Here is a 10709-nt window from a genome sequence, read left to right as displayed (position 1 = left end):
TTTTCAAGTCAGCTTTTTACATGCAGCTTCAACCGGCTTGATCTATTTTTTTTTAAGCCTCACATGCAGTGAAATGAAACCTAAATAATGAACAAAAAAGAAAAAATTTAGTCTTGCATGTGCTTTTGTGAAGTTTTATGAATCACAACTGATTTATTAGTCTTTGCTCAATGCAAGTCCTCACTGATGGCAATTCTATTTACCACAGAGAAAAAAAGCACGTCTTCTATTTGGTGCTTGACATGGCTTCTATGGTTGCTGCGAGGAGGACTCTCAGGTGTTGTACAACAATGGGGGGAGTAGGGAGAGTGTGAAAGAAGAGCTTCTCCATTTGTAGAAATTTATTTAGAATGCCAGAAGAAGACATGATCAGAATGACCCTTTTTGGCCCTTTTAATAAAGTGTACCAATTATAACATTTTCAAATGCATTTAGCTGCAATATAATATCCTTGGCTTCAATGACACTCACTTTAATGTACTGACTGGTTGTGAACCATGAAGAGACAATACCAAATTTTAACACAATTAATTGAAGAGTACAGTGTTATTTATTGATGAAGGTAGCTGATTAAAAAGTTGTTTTTTGTTTCTAACTGGGCCAAGAGGTCTACTACTTTAAATACTTTGACTGACCGGCTAATCAGTTTCCTACTGAGATGACATGTAGTGTAAGAAGAAACTTAACCTGGCCTCCCACTACTGATTATCAACATGTCTGCTTCTTTCCAACTCCACACTATTCCTGGACATCTGTCTGGGACATGGACCTGTACATCCTCCCTGTGGATGATTTACAAAAACATGCAAATCTCTATGAAACACCAAGTGCTCGAATAAAATGTTGTCAATACATTTTCCCCCTCAGTTATATTATCAGCTACAGTAATCCTCCTGAAAATGTCATAATTCAATAGATTGAGTTTTTAAAGAAATTCACTTTATTTACTCTTCCGCTTCGACTTCTTTGCTAAATATGCTCATTTCTGCCTTCAACGAAGACCAACACAGCAGCACCGAAGTGTCAAACATGAGGTTCCAAAACAGCCAGCAGCTGTTGATGCAACAGCCATAACTGTCACTTCTTTACAGTCTGTATGTATAAGAAGAGGCACAATGAGAATCCACAACAGTTCATTAATTAAAGTTTCCCTGAAAAATAGAATAACCAAAAGATGTTTAGATATGTCCACATTTGTAAAGTAATTCTAAAATGTTGAGCTTCAGGTGAATTTAAGACTGACTGGAAGTCATTTTATTGAATGACAGTAAGGTGTGTCTAACTAAACTCTAACTAATCAAAAAAAGTCATTTGTGCCAGAATTATGTAGGAGTGGTTGGAAACTCAAGCCAAGCCCCTTAGATATTTATCTCCTGAATGAACGAAGTGAAACTCATTTGCTCCCGGTGAACACGATGCTTCTCTTTACACTGGTCCTTGGAGTTTGGCTTCTCCCAAAAGGCAAGTTTTTCTTAACTGTAAATTAGTTCAGTATTCTTCATTTTGATATGCTTTTGAATGTTTATTATCACTCTTCTTTCTTTCTTACCTGCATTTTGTGCACCAATACGTTTTTTTTTTTTTTAAAGATCTTTGGTATTGTTAGAATTGCACCAATATTTTGCCATTGTTTATAGTTCTGATTAATTCCCTTCTAAATTAATGTGGTAATACGGTTTTGTTCATGCTGTGTTGACTATAACTGCTTCTTATGCTCTTTCTTATCAGGGGAAACTCTGACATGCTATGAATGTCTACCAGGGAACTCTGAACCTTGCAGTCAAACAAAAGAATGTCTCTCACAGGATCATCAGTGTGTTTCACAGAGAATCACATCATATGGAGGTATATTTTTGTATAGATTATGTTGATTGTTGGTCCACTGTTTGGCACTTCCTCCTTTTACAGTGGCTGATCTTTGGTTACAGGTGGTTCAAAACTTGCTGAGATCCAAGCAAAAACTTGTGCTTTGCCTCAGGAATGTGCTGAGCATTCTCTCAACTATGGATTGGCCAAAACCGTGATTTCCACCAGGTGCTGCACCTCGGACCTCTGCAACACCCAATCTGCTCCTGGTAATTTACATCCTGCTTGTATTATTTTACATTGTGCAGGGTTGTTCTCACTACAGTCTGATGTGTTTGCACTTTATGCAAAATGCTTGTTGAGTGAAAATATTTCAAACCAAGAAAAAAGTCAGAAAAGAGAAACAGTTTGAATATTTGTGAAATGCAGTGACACAGAACCAAGAAAAAAATAAATTAAGTGTAAAAAGTGAAAACGTCCTTGCTGCTAAACCTTCTAAATTACAGCTTCGCTAATTTATTTGTACGATGATGAATGAAGAATTGCACTCTGAAAGTTAGTGCTGACCACATTTAAATGCTTCAGTTGTGAAATCAGTTATTTAAGGTTAAAGTTACAGAAGTCTTCAGTTTGTGGGTTTGGTTCAGCAGCTTTACGACAACAGATCCTACATGTCCAAAGCATTGAAAGGCTCTTTTTTTCAATGACAGCTGCCTTTATTCTATTAAAAATTAAATTACTAGGTTTTTGACTCGTTCAGTTTCCAGAATAAAAAAAAAGGGAACCGCATTGTTTGACACGGAAGCATCATTTTCTAGGAACTTAGTTGAGAACTGCCCATTACCATTTTCTTCCTCAAATTATTTATGTTTTGTTGTACCAGATGCCAGCAAATTTTCCCCAAATGGCAAAAAGTGCTTCACCTGTGATGGAGCAACATGCACTAAAACTTTGAACTGTGAGGGGACTGAGGACCACTGCATCACAACAAAGAGTAAGAGACCTGCTTCTTCCTCTAAGTGATTCCAATATCAAACAATGTAGTTTGCTTGATAACATTTTCATTCTCTCAGTGAATGTCAGTGGAACTGAGACAACACTAAAGGGCTGTGCCTCCAAGCTGATTTGCTTGATTTCATCAGCTGTACGGAAGAAAGCAGCCACTGGAGTAGAACCGAGCTGCTGCCAGGGCAACTTCTGCAACAGCGCCAGCAGTACAAGTGCTGGTCTGCTGCTGATGGCGGTGCCGCTGTTCTCTCTGGTCTTATTGTCTTAGTTGCTCAAGACAGCAGCAGCACTGCCCACCTTTTCTTATCATTTTAGCAGAATTATAGAGCTACATGCATCTTCTTCTTTCCAATAATGTGAAATAAGAAAGCAAAAAAGATGAGTAAGCAAAGACCCAAATGTTATTTACCTTATCTTGCTTCATATAATTTCTTATACGCTTGTTGTTGTTGATTATAAATACTCTTTTTTCGAAGTAAAAAGATTGAAAAATTCTGGTGCCCATTTCCATTGTTCGGTGCCTTTATAAACCAGATTTTTGGAAACACAAATGACTTGTTCTTGTCATTGATAAAAATCTGAATAAAGAAATTGGACCTTTTATTTCTATATCCTGTCTGAGTCTCTCTTTAATGAGCCGGAAGACCAAAAAAAAAAGATCAAACAAGAAAGAACCTGACATGACATAAGTACCAAGAACATGCATCAACAAGGGCGGTGATGGTGAGGATCTGACAAAAGCTATGAACAAACCGGGCGACTACTGTGGGGAGGATGATTGGTGACAAGGTACAGCTGCAGATAGGTGGGCACAGGTTAAAGGAGTGGAGCTGATGACTAGGCAGAAGAGAGTCTGAGGACAGTGAGGAAATGGCAAGACTGGGTAGACAAAAACACAAAACACAGATGTGACAAAAACACAAGATGCAGATTGTGACAAATGTTATAATTCCTTTTATTAATTGACTTATAACGTTTGTTTATGGAACAGCACAAAGTAAGTGTCAAAGCACATACTAATCAGTGTGTGTGTGTGTATTAATAAAGGGAAGCTACTGGAATAATCCCAACAGAGTCCCTCAATTACATAAACAGTTTCTGCATACTGTATCACCATAAAATGTTCCTCATGTGACTCTGAATCTGAGTTATGCTGCTATAGGTTCAGCCTGCTGGAGGACCTCCTATGTTGCACTGAGCTCCTCCACTTTACTTTCTACTCTCCTCACCTTATATTTGTAGTAATTAGTTGCAATTGTTTCTGTTTCTCTTTATCATTATTATTCTTTTCGTTTTTTGGACATTAACTACTGCACACTTTCACCGATTTCTACCATTTTGGTATCAAAACGTTCAGCTCTTTCAGGAGATTGCTGCTATATATTTTGGTGTTTCTGATTTTTATACTTTTTAAACTACTTAACTTTTATTCAAAATGAAACCAAATGGTTTAGCTTTTTCAAATATTAAGCCAATTTTGAAATATGACAGTTTCAAAAACATGAACCAATTTGAACTCTTTCTCCTCTTTTCAACTGAACTACTTCTACATACTTTCAGCTAGATGACTTAGTGTGTTAGGTAGAAGTAGAGGGGAGGGGTGAGGTGAGGTGAGGGGTTAGGGAGGAGTTAGGGGAGTGGTTTCAGTTAGGTTATTTGGGAAAGATATATCAGTTGAGTGTATAAAATGAAATAATGGTTAATTACAGAATAAATGAAAGACTGCTTCAATACAGACTAGGTTGATTTTAGGAAAGAATCTGCCAACATTTAAGTTTTCTCTGAGTCTGGGGCCAGTTTTTTTTCCAAAAACCCTTATTTTGGCTGCTTCAGTGATAAGTGTGGTCGTCCTCTGAGATTGGGTAAACAAAGCATCCCATTCATATATTATTAGGGGGGAAGTCAATAATGGTTATAAAAGTCTCCGGGAGGGGTTAGGGGCATGATTACAGCTAGGTTAGTTGGGTAAATCATATCTGTTAAGTGTATAAATGAAAGAATGGTTAATTTCAGAATAAATTAAACAATGCTTCATTTCAGAATGTGAAAGGTTGTTTTTAGGAGAGAAGCTGCCAACATTTAAGGATTCTCTGAGTGGCCAGACCATTAATAATGAACATTTAAGTTCCAATAATCCTGCTCTGTTACTGTTTCAGTAAGACCCTCGGCAATCCTGCAACTCATCTGTTAAGGTTTACATTCGGCTATATCAGACTGACCAACTCTGAACTACCAGTGTCCGCAAGAATGCACTATACTGTGAGGGTGAACAGCCAGGGTGTTTGTTTTTAGTTCACAACTAAACAGATTCAATATTCTGTAACTATTTCTGCAACTACCGAGAATGAGGTGAGTGAGGGTGAAGAATTGGTGTGAAACAAATAAAACAAAAATAACATATTAGTGTAATTTTCTAGGAAAGAAAATGAGAGTTGAAATCCACAGACTTCCATTTAATATATCTCAGGATTGTTCAGCAGTAAGTAAACAGCCTTAATAATGAACATATATGTACACTTATATTCCATCATCATACATTTCTAACTGTTATTCTTCAGAACCCGATGCAGAGGATTTTGTTTGAACACAGTCGGATTACGATACAGTTTCTTCAAATTTCAATAACTTTTGACATACGAAGTGATTTGATAAAAGAACAATTACAGCTACTTACAGATCTGATTAGTGGTACGAAGGTAAGGTGTCAGTTAGGGTCACAGTGTTCTGTTTTACACTTCAACTTTCCTTTCTCTTCATTGTGTGTATTGATCAGCATCGACATCACAGAGCAGTGTGCGCATGACTGTGTGTGTGTGTGTTGGTGGCGTGCACACGTCCAGTTGCTCTGTGCCCGTGGACCTGCAGACATCCCACGGTCAAAGCGATAAGACAAACACAAATGGGAAAGGACTCGTGTAAACATAGCAAACAATAAAGAAACATTCAGTTGAAAAAAAACACAGAGTACGCCAACTTTTCGTTTTCAATTTCAGCTAATTATGAGATACGAGTTCATATGAGATAAGGAACATAGTAAAAAAAAAAAAAAAAGACTCATTGATCTTACAGAACAATGTGATCATTTCACCCTGTTTGTTACAGAAATCAAAGTAATTATGCAAAAATGTCCAGAAAGATTATTCAAGAGAAACCCCTGAATCAGGTTCATATGCACAGGGCTGTTAATGTAATCTCACACCAGCTGTATATCTTTATGTTACTTTGCTGCTAAAAGATTTATCTACCTTCAGTTGACCATTAAAGAACATTTCAGGAGCCTTGTGACTCATCCTTATAACTTACTCAACATTTAATTAGCTATATTCAATGTGATCTTCACTGCAATTTATTATTAATCAAGGTGATCACACACAGCCAAAGACAAGCAACTAAATTTTCAGGACTGCAGTCAGCAGTCTGAGGGAAATTTAGAAGTAGGCTACTTCTAAATAGGAGTCTGCACACCTATTAACTTGCCCAGAGGGAATAAAAGTTAAAAAAAACAAAAAACAGACAGCCTTATTCTTTCATTGTGCAGCAGCAGCAGCGGCTGGAATTTTCATGTTTCTCTTTAATAAGATGATTAAATTAAAGTCAGCATTTAATAAACTTCAGAATTTTTTCCACAGCTAGAAAATGATCACCATCACCTGCATGAAATAGCAGTTTGGTCACAGAGGCACCATGTATGTTCTCATGAGATAAACCAGGGTACACCCAAGTGATTTAGCAGCTACAGGCTTTGAAAAACTTCTTTGGAGATAATGGTAGGTCACTTCTTCAACAGGGTCAGGTTCTCAGCTGTCACCCTGAGAACTACGAATGTTTGATTCTTTCATTCTGAGATCTCATTCATTTCCAGTTTAACATTTACATTAGAGTAACAAATAGTTAGATGTACAAGTCATATCCTGCATTTGCTGTTCCTTGTGAGCCGTTAACTCAAATGTGGAGTAAATTTTCTCAGCAGCAAAAGACTGCAGCACGCACACTGAAATGTAGTCAAGAGTTATCTTTCCACAAAGCCTTTTTGGGGTGTAATGCATTGGTCCAAGCAGGAACTGTAGAAAATAAGCCAACTTTCTGATAAATTACTCTGAAGCGGCACCAGTGTAAAGTATTTTACAAGTGTAATGCTGCACTGTACACATGTTTAGTGTGATAAGTCAAAGGTGAAAGTGGATAACATTAGACTCTGCTCTACAAAGCTTCAATAAGCCAGTTCACACATATTCCTGATAAAACAACGTTAATATTGCAACATTCCTAAATATTGGACCTGAATCCAACTTAATGCCTGATTGTAGTTAAGCTGTTAACCAGCACACAAGGCCTGAGTTTAAGAAGTGGGTTTCCTAAAGAAGTTTATTCAGCCTTAAAGACTTCAGACTCTGCTCAATCTATCCTTCATTTGAAATCAAAACACATTAACCTCAACTGAGGTGGCTTTGTGGTAAGATTCAGACATGAACAATTGTTCGATTTTATGAGTAGACAGTGTGGAACTCAGGATTAAATCTAATAAAAATGATCAAAGTCTAATCTTTCCCAAATTGTTTATGGCATCTTGGTTACTGCCTCAGCCCCATTTTTTGTTGTTTTTTGATGCGCCACAAAAGATTTGATTAAGATGAAATTAAAGCCCCATGCTTTTGTTCTGCATAAAGACCTTATATATTGTACACTTCATCCCCACCAAACTCCTTTCTACTCTTAGATTTTACCTGAATTTAACCTTAAGATCACTGCTGATATTATTCTTAAGCTTGATTTGTAAAAGATGCTGAACATGAACATCCTTCCTGATCTCATGTGCTAATGATTTGTAGTTCTTAAACCAACTTAAACTGAAGGTGATGATCAGATTCTTTATCTTATTTATCTTATTTATCTTATTCTTTATCTTTTATTATCATCATCATTATTATTTTCAAACCAAATACAAACTTTGCTAGTCATCAATTTAAAAGCTAGATTGGATACAAATGATCTGGTTCACCAAATGCAGCCTAAAACAATAATCAAAGGGATGATTGACTCATTTCAGTACCTCAGTAAATGTCTCAAATTTGTCTTGCAGTGATCTGAGAGAAGAGTCAACAACAGGGTTGAAGAATGTCACTTCAAGCTTCTTCAGGGTATCATTCATGGGCTCATCTGCAGCCTCATAGGCAAACTGTCTTTTAGTACTCCTCAGTCTCTTCTCCTTCAGTTCTGACTCTATGTTAAGGGCTTCACAAAGTTCCTTTGTCTTGTTGTCCTTACTGATGGCACTTCTATTTACCACAGAGAAAAAGCACGTTTCATATTTGACGCTTGACTTGGCTGCTATACTTTTTTTGTCTTTATTTATATATTGCTCAGCTGGAATGACCAAAGCTCATTCTCCCCGATTCATAAAGACGATTCATAAAGTATTGTACGTGATTTTCCAGTTATCATTGTGGGGATAACTTCATATTTTACATAAAAAGTGACATACTCTCTCTGAACACACGGGGGCGGTATAATCCAAATGGAGAGTGAATTGTTTCAGCCAATCGGACATTTTTTTTAAACTTTTTCTAAACAAAATAGGATTTAAAACTAAATCAGCTTGTGGTGTTCTCATTTCGACGTAAAAAGCTATCTAGATAGCTATCTAGATAGATAGATAGATAGATAGATAGATAGAACAAAAACTCAATTAGTAACAACATACAGTATCATATAAAAAATAATGTAAAAATGTGCAATGTGCTCATGTGCAAACAGTTCTGATATGCATGTGAATATGGGTTTAATCATGATCCTCCCTGGTCACCCAGTGAATAGTCTTATGGCCAGGGGGACAAAAGAGTTTTTGAGTCTGTTTGTGGAGCAGCTCAGGGAGAACAGCCTGCTGCTGAACATGCTCCTCTTTCTCATTAGAGTTTGGTGTTGTGGGTGTTGTGTGTTCTCCAGGACGGACAGAGTCTTCTCCAGGGTCCGTCTTTCTGTCACTGACACCAGAGAGTCCGGCTCTGTGTCCACCACAGATGCAGCCCTCCTCACCAGTCTGTCCAAATGACCAGCATTCCTCTCTTTAATACTGCCCCCCAACAAACCACAGCATAAAAGAGAACACTAGAGACAACAGACTGGTAAAATATCAGCAGCAGCCTTTTACAGATGTTAAAGGACCCCAGTCTTCTCAGGAAGTAAAGACGACTCTGTCCTTTACGGTGGATGCTGTCTGTGTTAACTGTCCATTCCAATTTGCCATCCAGCTGCATTTGGGAAGCAGCACACAGTGTTAATAGGGGGCACCGTGTCCTTGCAGAAATTCATGTAGTCCATAATGCAGTGTGTGATCCCCACGATGTCCTCACCGTGTGGCTGCTGTACCCTCCAATCAGTGGACTCAAAACAGTCCCTCATATGTGTCTCAGGAGAGCTCTGACTGGAACTTGAAAGTTCCCTTCTTCCAATGGAATGTTAAGCATTTCACTTTGTATCTGGAGAGGATATTTTCCTTCACTTTTTCATAAGTTCAGTAATGTTACTCTGTCAGTTGGTCTTATAAACAGAAAATATGAGCAAAGCCAGACTTGTTGGGAATAAGTAGCCACGCTGCTGTCTAACATGTACTGAGAATCATTCATCTGCTTCTGTTTGCCTTTAATCTGCCCAGAAATCTGCCAATGTTCGCTCTGAAATATAATTTGTGATCCGAGCAACTCAAGTCTAAGAGCTGTCGTCTTCTATTGTATACGTTACTTGGCTCCAGCCATAGAATTGTGATAAATGATCAGTTTCTTCAACTTTATTTGATCACTGAAAAATATTGCCCAGCATTCACACTGATATTCTCGGGTAATAAATTATTCTAAACGTCACACAAGACGAAAGACAAGAAAAAAACATGTATTTGCATGTCTTGCAAAGTCTTTTTTAGACCCAATCGGAAGATTGTGATTGAGAGCAAGTCCTGATAGTGCAAGTAAACTTAATTTACAATGCAAACACATTTGGGAATGTTATGTTTATGGGAAATCAGTTTATTCTCTATTGACTTTTGAAAGAATTACAGATGTCACACACTGGGTGTGAACCTCAGTGTCAGAAGTCACCCTCAGAAACACACTATTCTCCGGGGGTAGGAAAAAAAAGCACCTGTTCTGCTGTATCTGGGCTCCAAAACTTCAGATCCTCGTTCTCTGCTGAGACAGACCAGAGCATTGTGACCGTATTCAAAAGGTTTCAAGTAGAAGGGGCCAAACGTGGAAAGCTCTGCTTCCAGAGGGTGGCCTGTATCTGACGGTGAAGGTTTGAATTCACGCTCCCATACACTGACATTTACACCCAGTGCTGTTGAACAAAGTCTGACTGTTCATTAAACAAATATGCAGTCTAAAGTGGCAAACCCTAACACATTTAACAATTCTGTGCACACAAATACTATCCATGCCTTTATTTCCTTTGGCTTTACTCTACATTTGCTGGCTGTGCTGCATATCAGTGAACAAAACTTCCACATAGATTTAGTGAGTTAGAATATATTTTCATTGGGGATTCATGTGATGAAGTACTTTGACTATTGATACTTGTGATTTAACCCATGAGCTTTTTCCGTGTTATAAGACCACATAAAGTGGGGTAAAAGAAATGTCTGAGACCAGTGAAAATACAGTAGTTTGGCATTTGTTTAATTTGATGAAAAATGTATTTATTGTATAGAATATTTACACGCTGATTATCTGAAAATAAGTTTGTGCAAAGGACAAGTCATCCTGCGAAAAAAGTCACCCATTACACTCCTGAAGGCAAAATGTTGTTATGATATAGACATGTCTCAACTAGACTAATATATGTTCCCATGCTTACCAGGTCATAATACTCTCCAGTCATGTTACAAATATGCTGAGAAATGTGTA

The 10709-nt window shown here is 37.7% G+C and overlaps 1 long non-coding RNA gene across 1 annotated transcript; it reads left to right on the top strand.

Moving 5' to 3' along the window:
• The first annotated feature begins 1357 nt into the window (after positions 1-1357).
• Positions 1358-3423, top strand: LOC140316638 (uncharacterized). Its single transcript, XR_011917337.1, has 4 exons — positions 1358-1461; positions 1729-1845; positions 1929-2075; positions 2690-3423. It is a non-coding gene; the product is annotated as an uncharacterized lncRNA (long non-coding RNA).
• The last annotated feature ends 7286 nt before the right edge of the window (positions 3424-10709 follow it).

Source organism: Leuresthes tenuis, unplaced genomic scaffold (assembly GCF_036924035.1).
Source record: "Leuresthes tenuis unplaced genomic scaffold, fLeuTen1.0.hap1 SCAF_10, whole genome shotgun sequence".
Lineage (NCBI taxonomy): Eukaryota > Metazoa > Chordata > Actinopteri > Atheriniformes > Atherinopsidae > Leuresthes > Leuresthes tenuis.
Note: the sequence above shows the minus strand (reverse complement) of the source record. Positions and strands in the feature narration are given on the sequence as shown.